This window comes from Calonectris borealis, chromosome 2 (assembly GCF_964195595.1).
Source record: "Calonectris borealis chromosome 2, bCalBor7.hap1.2, whole genome shotgun sequence".
Classification (NCBI taxonomy): Eukaryota; Metazoa; Chordata; class Aves; order Procellariiformes; family Procellariidae; genus Calonectris; species Calonectris borealis.
Window position 1 is genome coordinate 90,393,741 of NC_134313.1, and position 12,166 is coordinate 90,405,906.

Below are 12,166 nucleotides of genomic sequence, written 5' to 3' on the forward strand. Positions count from 1 at the left end.
CTTTTGCTTTACCTATTAAAAGGTAATTTACCTGTCTTTATCTCAACCCACGAGTTTTCTGTTTTACCCTTCCGATTCTCTCCCCCATCCCACCTAGGGGGAGTGAGCGAGCGGCTGTGTGGGGCTTAGTTGCTGGCTGGGGTTAAAGCACAACAGAGCCTCTGAGGGTGAAGTGTGAGACAAGGTAGTGAAGAAACATTTATTGTACTATCCATGGGAAACAATCTGCAGTACATAGTGGCCTTGTACCCGTGAGATCTTGCACATACTCTAAATCAGTATCAGGCTTACAAATCTTTTGATAAATTAAAAAGAACAACCACAAAAACCCCACCTTTCTTACTGCATTACTGCAATGTCTTGGAATTATAATATTCCAAGTAGCCAATATGGGGAGGACACTGAATAGATTACATAGCTGTATACATTGCAGAAAGATTTTTAGTCATTGAGAAAGGTAAGACAGACAGCTCCCATTGAAAGTCAGTGAGAATTTGTGGTGCTTTCCTCTGAAAATCTCTCTTCACTTCATGTTCCTAGATTCTTGCTGATATACAAGGAACTGCTAAAACCAAACCAAAACAAAAGCTAAGCTAAGCATCTGTAGACCATTATATATATCTGTGTGTATGCATGTACACATACATCAACACACTCCATAGTGCAAATCCTGGACAGATTGGTGTCTGGGGTTTGTTCTCATGCAGTGATTTATTTCGAAACAATGCTTACACAACCAATAAATCACATGACTTCAAGACAAGTGAGATAAAGAAAAAGAAGTCTGCAGGGATATTCAAAACCTCTCCAGAATAACATGCTTACCTTTAATTCATTCAGGATCTGTTTTCTCTTCTTTCCCTTTCATGCTCCAGTGACCATCCTCTGGGCCCCCCAATATCGTCTTCTTCAAGACCTTAAATCATGACAATTCACTGGTTCAGTGAAAGCAATATTTACAGAAAATACACATGACAAGTGTTTTTGAGGCAGCAATTCCATTCTCATTAATTATATTTTTAGCCTAGGTTCAGATTACATCTATCTCCTTCCATCAAGGTAACTGTCTTCAGTATCAGTCATTTAACTTAACTTGAAGCTGACACAAGCCTGCTATGGGACTACATAGCAAAGAAGTAAGATTTTACTCTGCATACAGAAATATGCAGAGACAATTACCATGAAGAAAGGTAAGGTATGAATTTAAAGAGCACTATTTTCTCTGCACTAAGTCCTCATGTATATGTGCTTAATATGCAGGAGGGGTGAGGTAGCCTAGAGCTTTCTGAAATGTCCCCATTGAGAGACACCACTGTTGTTACACAGCATGTCAACTATGTGGTTAATAGTTACCTTTGCTCTGAGGCCCCTGATGTGGATTTCTACTTGTTCCAAAGAGTAATCTTGGTAAAAAATCTACCCGGTGGCAATGCAAAGATAGACAATTTATTTATATGAATGTGGTATTATTCCAGCTCACAAGGTAGAGAGTAAAGTTCAAGAAAAACTTATTAATTTAATTTGATGGGATAAGTACATTTCAGTAAGATTCAAAAATTAGGGCAAAAATTGCACAAGCCACTTTGAGCAATTTGTCCTGTTAGAAATGTGGCAAATACAAACTAGTTAATTTCCTTCATAGTTTAATCTAAATTGTCCTCTCTCACAGAGTCTGAAGATTTAAAGGTCATATGCTTAACCTTCAGGAAAAGATGAACAACAGAGATGAAAGCGTATGATTTTGCCTTGTCAGAAAGTAGGTGTAGATAAATAATGAAATACCTGCCTATTTTCTCAGAGCTACTAATTTCCTGTGTACTGACCACTCTGTATAATGAAACTTTATCACCCTTTATCCTCTCAGGAAACTTCTCTTTTTCACTGAGAAGCAAGAAAGCTAAATTATTAAATAGGCTATTTGACACAGTAACATAGACTAAAAATATTGGTGTAAGATTTGCAATTTTAATCCATTCTCTCAGTAAATGAAAGGTAATTCCTAAGCTAATTCCTTAGTATCCTTAAGTATCTACATTGACTCCTGCAAAGCAGTAGTTATTCAGCCTCTTCATCAAAGACTTTTAAAAACTTGCTACTTCATTTTTTTGTATATTAGCTTATTTTGGGGGGTTTAGTTGGCCTTTTTTTATTTACTATTTCTATCCCATTTTTTGCCTGTAGCATAACTAAACAGTATTTTCAAAAAAATTTAGATGAGGATTGAGCAAAGATAAACACAATGGAGCATATGTTCCTAAATCACCTGGGTGCTTGTAAATGCCTTCCCCTATCATGATATCACAACCACTGATGAGAATAGCAGATACACCTTTTGTAAGACCTCAGCTGTTGTTTAACAGTAAACACACACTTATGTTCAAGTCAATAAAGTGAGAACCCCAGCATGCAGACTGATACTATGACTAGTCTCCTTAAAGTAAAGCTTTCACTAAAGGCAATGTTTCATCTTTTTTTACCCATCTTCTAAGCTCCCTGTGGCCAGGTAATGATTGAGAGTTAGTCAGCCAGTCACATTACAATTGCAGAGAGAACAGGAGAGGAGGAAACTCATTGCTGCTGGGAACTTCTAAGCTGAATGGGTCTTAACTCTAACCATACTGATCATCTCTTGTCTCATAGACTCCCAAGAGCCAGAGGGACCTGCTGCTTTTGCTCTTTCCAGTAGCCCCTTTGGTGCAGCCCAACTGCATGCATTCCTTCTTAGTTACCATTGGGGTTTTCCTCTAGTAATGTTGTTGAAGTCCTCTCGGTGATCTCCCCTGCCACAGATATCCCAACAGGCCAAGTTTCCTGTGAGCTGACTTGTGTCTGCCCAGAATGGATGTGTTTCCTACATATGCACCCCAGATTTCAGTGTCTATAGGCAGAGACTGCATCAGCAAGGAGTGTAGAGTGGAGTAGGGCACAAGAAAAAAACACAGTTGCCTTTTATCGTAGGAAAACTGTGAACGTCGCTTGTGCAAGTTTCTTTCTGGCCTCCCTCTGTACCAACCCTCAGCAGGTAGGAATAGCAGCAGTGAACCTCAGGTCCCCAGCTCACATGGCACTACCCTATGCGTTACGTGCATGTTACGTGGATCAGATCTTCAGTCCCTGTCATACCAATTAAGATGGTGGCCATTGGAATTAGCACCTCTTCAGGTTTCCTGTTTCAACCAAAAAATAATGTTTTCATCCTGAACTCTATTGTATACCTACAGTTCCTAGCCAAAATATAGTTCTGTAGAAAGGGAAAGTCGCAGGTGATTTTATATTGGTTTACTGTTTTTCCTCCTAATCTAGCTCAGCAGTCGTGGTGAATCAGAGGGAACCAGAAGATATATCACTTTGTTTCCTCTTAATTCCTCTGTATTTAGCAGTAGGGGCAGGTAACTATAATATGAAACACTGAAAAGGCAGAACCAAAGACACCAGATGTCCCTTACTTCCTTAGAGTTTTCTTGGCAGCAGACATTATTCCTGGTACATGTGAAAATACCTTTTCCTACACTTTAGAGAGATATAAAACCTCCATTTTGCTTGTATTGACTGGAAATGCATACCTGGAAACCTGAAAATGACAAAAATCTTGCTTTCAAAATTGCTTGAAAGCTAATGTATGAAAGGTATTATTCCTATGACCTGTTTACAAAGCTGGAAAAGACTAGAGAGAAAAATGGACACTGCTGGACTCAACCCACAAACAGAGAGCACCACAGATGAAGAAAGTTGAAGGAAAAAGGCATGTCAAATAATTTTACCTCCATGTCACACATGACAGCCTTGAAAAGTAATTGCTTGGACACTCTGGCTATTTCAAAATTACTTGCTCTGAACATTCACTGCATCTCTTGGGTGAAGTACGTGCCACTGTGTCCCTGATTAATTTTATGGACTGAGAGGAACTAACTGATTATATAGGTACCATATTGATTTGTCTGCTGACATGGGTAATGATTTTAATTGTGCCTCTTTATGCTAACTGCTTTTGACTAATTGGGCATCAATTCAGTAGGATTTGTGAAGTGCTTCATTTACTATTGTATTTCAACCAAATATTTTAGCTTCCCCTTTCTTTAAATTTGAGTGGATAAGTAAGCCCTTTAGCAAACAGGAAAGTTCAATAAACTGAGGAAAACGGAAGCCATTTAAGAAGAGCAACTATCTGAAATGAACATGTAGAACACAATGATTTGCAAACCAAAGCAAAGATAAAACCGTAGTTCTAATTAAAACAAGAAAAAATGTGAAATAAACACACTAAAAGCAAGATGCATTTTGTGAAAAACCAAAATGGCAAGAAGAGATTGGAGATGTCAGTGGTGATGATCAGTTTTGCTCCCTGTACTTCCATCTTGCTGTATTTTCCTCTTCAGCCTCTTTGTCCCTCTGTGATATAAGAATGGAGAGATAGGGAAGGAATTAGTTATTGTAGCCAAGGAGTATGTCCTATCTTTCCTGCTCCTGCAGTTTACTGAGGATTAGAAGATTGTTACTTGTGTCTGCACAGTGCTCTCTGCAGGACCATGAGTCTGCTCTAAGAATAATGCCCAACTCTATGTGCACTTACTTCTGTTCAGCCACATGCTGAAGAAATGCTATACAGCTCAATCTTTTTCTCAAAGTGCAGTCCCTTTCTCATAGCTCTTCCTGTTTGTCCTGGTTTCGGCTGGGATAGAGTTAAATTTCTTCCTAGTGCTGTGTTTTGGATTTAGTATAAGAAGAATGTTGATAACACACTGATGGTTTCAGTTGTTGCTAAGTACCCTGCTAGTCAAGGACAGCTTCCATGCTCTACCAAGCAGAGGCTGGGAGGGAGCATAGCCAGGACAGCTGGCCCCGCTGCCCAGTAGGGTATTCCATGCCATGTGACGTCATGCTCAGTATATGAATGGTAGGCGTGATCCAGGAAGTAGCGATCGCTACTTGGTTATCGGTCAGCGTGGGTGGTGAGCAATTGCATTGTGCATCACTCACTTTGTATATTCTATCATTATCATTATCATTCTTATTCTTATTATTATTATTTTCCCTTTTCTGTTTTATTAAACTGCCTTTATCTCAACCCACAAGTTATTCTCACTCTTACTCTTCCGATTCTCTCCCCGTCCCACTGGGGAGGGGAGTGAGTAAGCGGCTGTGTGGGGTTTGGCTGCCTGCCAGGTTAAACCACGACACCGTTTTTTGCCAATGCTTCTCCCCAGCTGCTGTGACAATTCCTAGAATTCAGTACTTTTTTTCTGTAGGTCTATTCAGATGCTGTCCAACAGAAACTCAACGCTCAGCCACTAAGGCACAATTCCATCTTCCCACCCGCTCTTTGTCAGCTGTCTGTATTAACATTTTTTTTTCTCAAGCTGCATGTAATATGAAGACACCATTGTCTTTTATCTGCCTAAATGCTGTTAGATCACAATCTTTATAATTCACTCATATTTCAGGTAGAAAACTCCTCAAACCTCAGACCTTATTCATCATAAAACAAGACACAGGGATTCACTAGGAATTCATTAGGCAGATTATATGATCAGATTTTCCTATTGATGTACCTGTGAAAGTTGAGATACTTAATACTCATGCAGTTTCCCTTGTACAGTTTATCTTGTTTCTATAAATACAGTGTAGATATGCTTTGTAAGATTTAATACATGTGGTATGTATGCATTTAGACTGTTAATCAGAATTTATGGCAAAACTGTTTACCAAATACAGTAACATGATAAGAATTTTTACACTAGCAAAAGATGTCTTTACAACTATGAACATAGTTATTGTTACTAACTTTGTCTAGATGCCCCAAGATTGTAATTATTATCATACATTATTTATTTTCTTATTACTGTCATTAACTTTGAATAGATAACTTTACAACTATTTACTCCATTTTATTAGGCCATTATATTTTTATTACTTTACTACTCTTTATTGTTATTGCCATCATGCAAATGTCTTGCATTTCAAATGTCTTCGTTATCAGTGAAAATTGCAAGGAAACAGAGAGCTCTTCAGTCACCACGTCTAAAAAAATATCATAAACTGCCCTTGCTAACTCAGAAGACCCTATATATGCTGAACCAAAGAATACTCAAAGCAAATACGAAAATTTCCCCAACCTTGCAAGAACAATCCAGCAACCTGTGGATACTCTCCCCTGCAATGTCAAAGAGAAGATTAATAGTGATCTGATTTCATCCCTTGAGACCGTGATCTAATAAGAGAAAGTAATCACCCATCAAATTGTTATGCATTATATATCTTTATTATATCCCTTTCTGCTCTTCTCTGTATCATTATAGCACCTGTGTCAGCTGAGAAAACAAATTGAGCTTCTATTTTTATCAATCATGCCTCAAGACTGATTATTTTTTATTCTGTCAAACATGTATCTAATTTTTATTTTTATTTTTCAAAAACTGAAATTAATGTTGGACTAAGAATCTACCAGGTTGTAAGAACCTGAAAATTCTGAACAGCCATAGCTAAACAGCTATGGTTTCATGAAGGGTTTTAATATCCACGTTATGTGGATGAGGCTAGTCAAAACAGTTTTAAATGTCTTTATCTGGAAGGGCTTTCTAATCTTCTTTGAATGGATAACTGTTTATGCAGGGTTTTACCCCACATTGAGTAAATGTTGCATAAAGCTTACTGTTCTCTGCAACTGATACAGCCACTGACTTCATTCCTCTTTCCTGACCATAGCTCCTTTTTTGTTTGGTTGGTTTTGCTTTGGTTTTGGTTTTGGGGTTTTTTTTCATTGATGACAACTCATTATAGAATATGCCTTTTCTTTGACAAGTGTATGTCTTTTCTGATTTGGGACAATATTTCAGGCACTTCTCCCCATCTTCCTTGCCTACATGATTTATTTTGCTCCCTTCCAAAAACAGGTGGTGCCCAAGGATTGCTCAGATTCTCCTTTCCAGGAACTCTGCACAGCAACCTATTTTTCTTGGATCTGTTATGCTATGGGAAACCTGTTTTGCATAAACTACTTCCTTGTTCCTCCCAAACTGCCATTTCAAGGATCCTCTTAGGTATTGTTTCTCAGATTCACCTTGGTTATGTCTGTAAAGTCATAGTTACACATGTAGCTTCTTTTAAAGGACCAAAAAACCTACCTCTGCTATGAATGATATCTTTAAACATTTTCTATGACTATTCACTTAATTAAGAAAAGGTCTTGCTGTATCTGTGCATCTAGTATGAGTATAAAAGCGGCAATAATTTATGGAAAAAACTGGTTTAAGTGAGGAGTAGAAAACCTGATAGCTTTCTAAGACTAAATGACTGGTTTGGTGTATGAGGGGAGAGCAGTGGATGTTGATTATCTTGACTGTAGTAAGGCTTTCAACACTGTCTCCCATAACATCCTCACTAACAAACTGATGGATTGCAGACCACATAAAAGAACATTTACATGGAGTGAAAACTGACAGAACTGCTGGTGTTGAAGGGTTCTGATCAGCAGCATGAAGTCACAGTGATGGCCAGTCACTAATGGCACACTCCAGGGATTGACAGCAGGGCCAATTTGGTTTATCGTGTTCCTTAATGATCTGGATGATGGGACCCAGAGCACCCTCAGCAAGTTTACAGGTGATACAAAACTGGAAGGAGCAGTCAATAAACCAGATGGGTGTGCTACCATCCAGAGGCACCTCTGCAGGCTGGAGAAATGGGCTGACAGGAACATCATGAAGTTCAGCAAGGGGAAGTGCAAAGTCCTGCATCTGGGCAGGAATAAGCCCAGGCATCATTTTATGCACTGGGGGTCACCCAGCTGGAAAGCACTTTTGCAGAAAAGGACCTGGGGTCCTGCTGGACACCACATTGAACATGAGCCAGCAATGTGCCCTGAGATCAAGGAAGGACAACAGCATCTTGGGCTGCATAAGGAAGAATGTTGCCAGCAGGTGGAGGGAGGTGACCCTTCCCTCTGCTCAGCACTGCTGAGACACATCTGGAGCACTGTTTCCAGTTCTGACTCCCCAGTACAAGACAATTGGACGTACTGGAGCAGGTCCCGCGAAAGGCTGCAAAAATGATTAAGGGACTGAAGCATCTGACATATGAGGAGACAGTGAGAGAACTGTTCAGTCTGGAGAAGAGAAGGCTCAGGGGGATCTTATCAATGTGTATAAATGCCTAATGGGGAGAGTAGAGAACACAACGCCACACTCTTCTCAGTGGTGCCCAGTGACAGGACCAGAAGGAATGGGCACAAATTGAAATACAAGAAATTACAGTTAAACATAAAAAGAAACTTTTTTTACTGTGAAGGTGGTCGAACACTGGAACAAGATACCTAAAGGTGTTGTGGATTGTCTATCTTTGGAGATATTCAAAACCCAACTGGACAATGCTGGTCAACTCGCTGTAGCTGAATCTCTGTTGAGCAGGGCTGACTGAACTAGATAATCTCCAGAACTCCCTTCCAACCTTATTCATTCTGTGATATTACAGAAAGTAAATTTGAATTCATAAGTGAGAGTATTTGCTTAATATTTACGGCCTCCAGTGGAGAACAGATTCAATGTCCCATGTCCTAATAGGTATGCAAATTGTACCTGTAATTGTAGATACTGAAGCGATCAGAAGTTCGCCTCTGCCTTATGTGAGAGATTAAATATTGTAAGATTCAGACCATTACATAAACTGAAAGGTTCCTGGGATCCATAAGCCTTTTAAGCTATCAGATAAACATATTCCGTATTGAGCCCAGGGACTATGCTTCCTAATGTGTATCTGGCTAAAACATGACTATAGGAAAGGCATCCAGTTTTAATTTTAGCACATCAAGGTATCTATCACTTGCTTTGTCCTTTATTCTTGTAGCTAGAAATCCTCCTGATTGCTGCTTATTTTAATATCTAAGTTAAGTAGTCAAGTTTCTGTCTCCTGTTATTTGTCCTTTTCACATTTTCTTTTGTGAGTTTACAATAGACTTTCATGAGCAAAACCACACATAACAAAAGGAGAAAATAAATATAATCCTATAGAATTGATCCATTGTTACACACCAGCGCTTAAGTACACACTGAATTAAATCATGGACTTGTCTAACTTCAATAGACTTTTAGTATTTTAAGTCCCTAGCAGATTTTTTCCCCTTTATCAATTCATTAAATCTTAGATTGCTTGACATCTACAAATGATCAGGAATTTAGAACCAACACACACCTCCTATTAACTCCTATGCACAACATCCATTTTTGAAACATACTTCAAAGTGTTTTTTGTCATTTCATTTCTACTTATGCAACTCAAAAACAGCTGGGAAAACTATCTTCGTATCTTCCATATCATTGCTTCTCTGGAACAGTCCAAGTATTTAATGTCATATTTGAAATTTTTTGAATAGCAAAAGGAAAAAGGACAGACTTCAGAATATATAAAGCAACTTCAAGCAAAGTAAGAGTGTTCTTTATATATCTTGTCTAGGTAAGAGCTAATGGGATCACACAATGAAGTAGGTTTCTCTCTTCTGTTTGATCATCTGTTTTACATTCCACTAACTAAAAGCCTTCCTTCTCAAGCTACTTCAAACACCATTTCCAGTGTGCAAATTTCAGTGATGTTCCATATTTTTAAAGATGGCAGCCACAAAAATCTTCTGAATTTTTTTTAAAGCCAAACCATTCTGCAGTGCAGCATAGTCAGTGTTGAACACTGGACCAGCAAAAAGAAAGCATTTTATATTCGGTCTGGTGTCTCAAAACTGATGAAGAGGACAATCATACTGGTAAATGGAGAATGAGAGAAGGGAGTGGATGGAGAGACCATTCTAGTATGCATATATTACTGTCACTAGATGTTTTTTTGGTTCCTTCTGAGATTTTAATATTTAGCTATTTACTCTGTCTCCAAGGCCTGCCAAGCTGGACTCACAATAGTGAAGCTATCCAATTGAAAGGATGTATATAAGAGTCCAAATAAAAATGTTTGGAATAGTTTGAAAGAATTCTAGAAATATTTTCTGACAAAAAAAAATTCCTAATAGAATACATAGCATTTTTATGTGGTAGAGTGTTTAGTTCACCCATTTTGAAAAAGATGGAACTCACTTGGGGCTTTTCAATTTACAAGGAATATAATTATCTCAAAATGAATGTTAATGAAAATTTTATACTCTACTACCACCTCTGCATCCATCTATCCTGAATATACATTATTCACTTACTATGGATCTTTTCCAAATATGTCCCACTAAATTAATTAGCCTAGTATATCATATATAGAATACAGTGCACAGTATTGTAAGGCCATTACTCACAGGAATAAAACATATAACAGTGTCCTGTGTTATTTTCAGGCAGGTTATTTTATTTTGAATATTTTCAAACCTAATAGTTCAGTAAAGATTATTTTTAAGTTTTGACTGCGATTCACATATAATTTTTTAGATCTCAGAAGTACATTAAAGTACTTTTAAAGTATTAAAACATATTCACTGCCTCATTAAAGTTGAAATGTTTTTAATGGCCATACAATTGTTTCACAGAATTGGAATATAGGATTTTACTTTCTTTTACTTTTGCCATAGTCTTCATCAAGGCACATCTGATCACCCTGTGACACTCATGTAGGCACTAACATTCTTCTGTATAAAATATAGGTATTATATTTATGTATGTATATAGAGAAAGTGTGGACTTTTAAAGTTTTGATGAGTGAACCTTTATAACATCACTGTAAGGCAGCAATTGGAATGACTCATTATGTATATTAGAATATAAAAAATGCAAAGAGCTGAAAGGAATTTTTGAAGGTTATGAAATACTAATTTGAAACCGACAGAGATTAGACTTGAATTTCCTTTATCTTCATACAGAGGTAAAAGCATAGAACCATGATTTATTTATTTGTATTAATGCCTAGGGTTCCCAGCCACAGATGAAGATCCTGCTGTGTTAGGTACTAACCAAACAAAGAGCTGGTCCTCACCGCCTACACGCACTTTATTAGAATAGAATAGAATAGAATAGAATAGAATAGAATAGAATAGGAATAGACTATTTCAGTTGGAAGGGACCTATAATGATCATCTAGTCCAACTACCTGACCAATTCAGGGCTGACCAAGTTAAAGCATGTTATTAAGGGCATTGTCCAAATGCCTCTTAAATACTGTCAAGTTTGGGGCATCAACCACCTCTCTAGGAAGCCTGTTCCAGTGTTTGACCACCCTCTCGGTAAAGAAATGCTTCCTAATGTCCAGTCTAAACCTCCCCTGGCGCAGCTTTGAACCATTCCCACGCGTCCTATCACTGGATACCAGGGAGAAGAGATCAGCACCTCCCGCTCCACTTCATCTCCTCAAGAAGCTGTAGAGAGCAATGAGGTCACCCCTCAGCCTCCTTTTCTCTAAACTAGACAAACCCAAAGTCCTCAGCTGCTCCTCATAGGACATTCCTTCCCGCCCTTCCACCAGCTTTGTTGCCCCCCTCTGGATGCCTTCAGGGACATTCACGCCCTTCTTAAATAGTGCACACAGTACTCAAGGTGGGGCCGCATCGATGCTGAACACAGTGGGATAATCACCTCTTTTGACCGGCTGGTTATGCTGTGGTTGATGCACCCCAGGATGTGGTTTGCCCTCTTGGCTACCAGGGCACACTGCTGACTCCTATTGAGCCTGCTTTCGACCAGCACCCCCAGATCCCTTTCTCCAGGGCTGCTCTCCAGCCACTCCTCTCCCAATTTATACTTGTGCCCGGCATTACTCCATCCTAGGTGCAGAATCCGGCATTTGGACTTGTTAGATTTCTTCCCATTAATCATAGCCCAATGCTCCAATCTATCTAGATCCCTCTGCAAGGCCTCCTGTCCCTCAAGAGAGTCAACAGCACTTCCCAGTTTGGTATCACCAGGAAACTTGCTAATGGTGCGTTCAACTCCTGCATCCAGATCGTTGACAAATACATTGAACAGAACTGGCCCTAGAACTGAACCTGAGGAACACTGCTGCTGACCGGTCGCCAGCCAGATGTAGCACCATTCACTACAAGCCTTTGAGCTCTGACCTTCAGCCAGTTCTGCACCCAGCGCACCATGAACCTGCTCATCCCACAGTTGGACAGCTTGTCTAGAAGGAAGCTGTGAGGGACAGTATTAAAAGTCTTACTAAAATCCAGAAAAACTACATCCATCGCCTTCCCTTCATC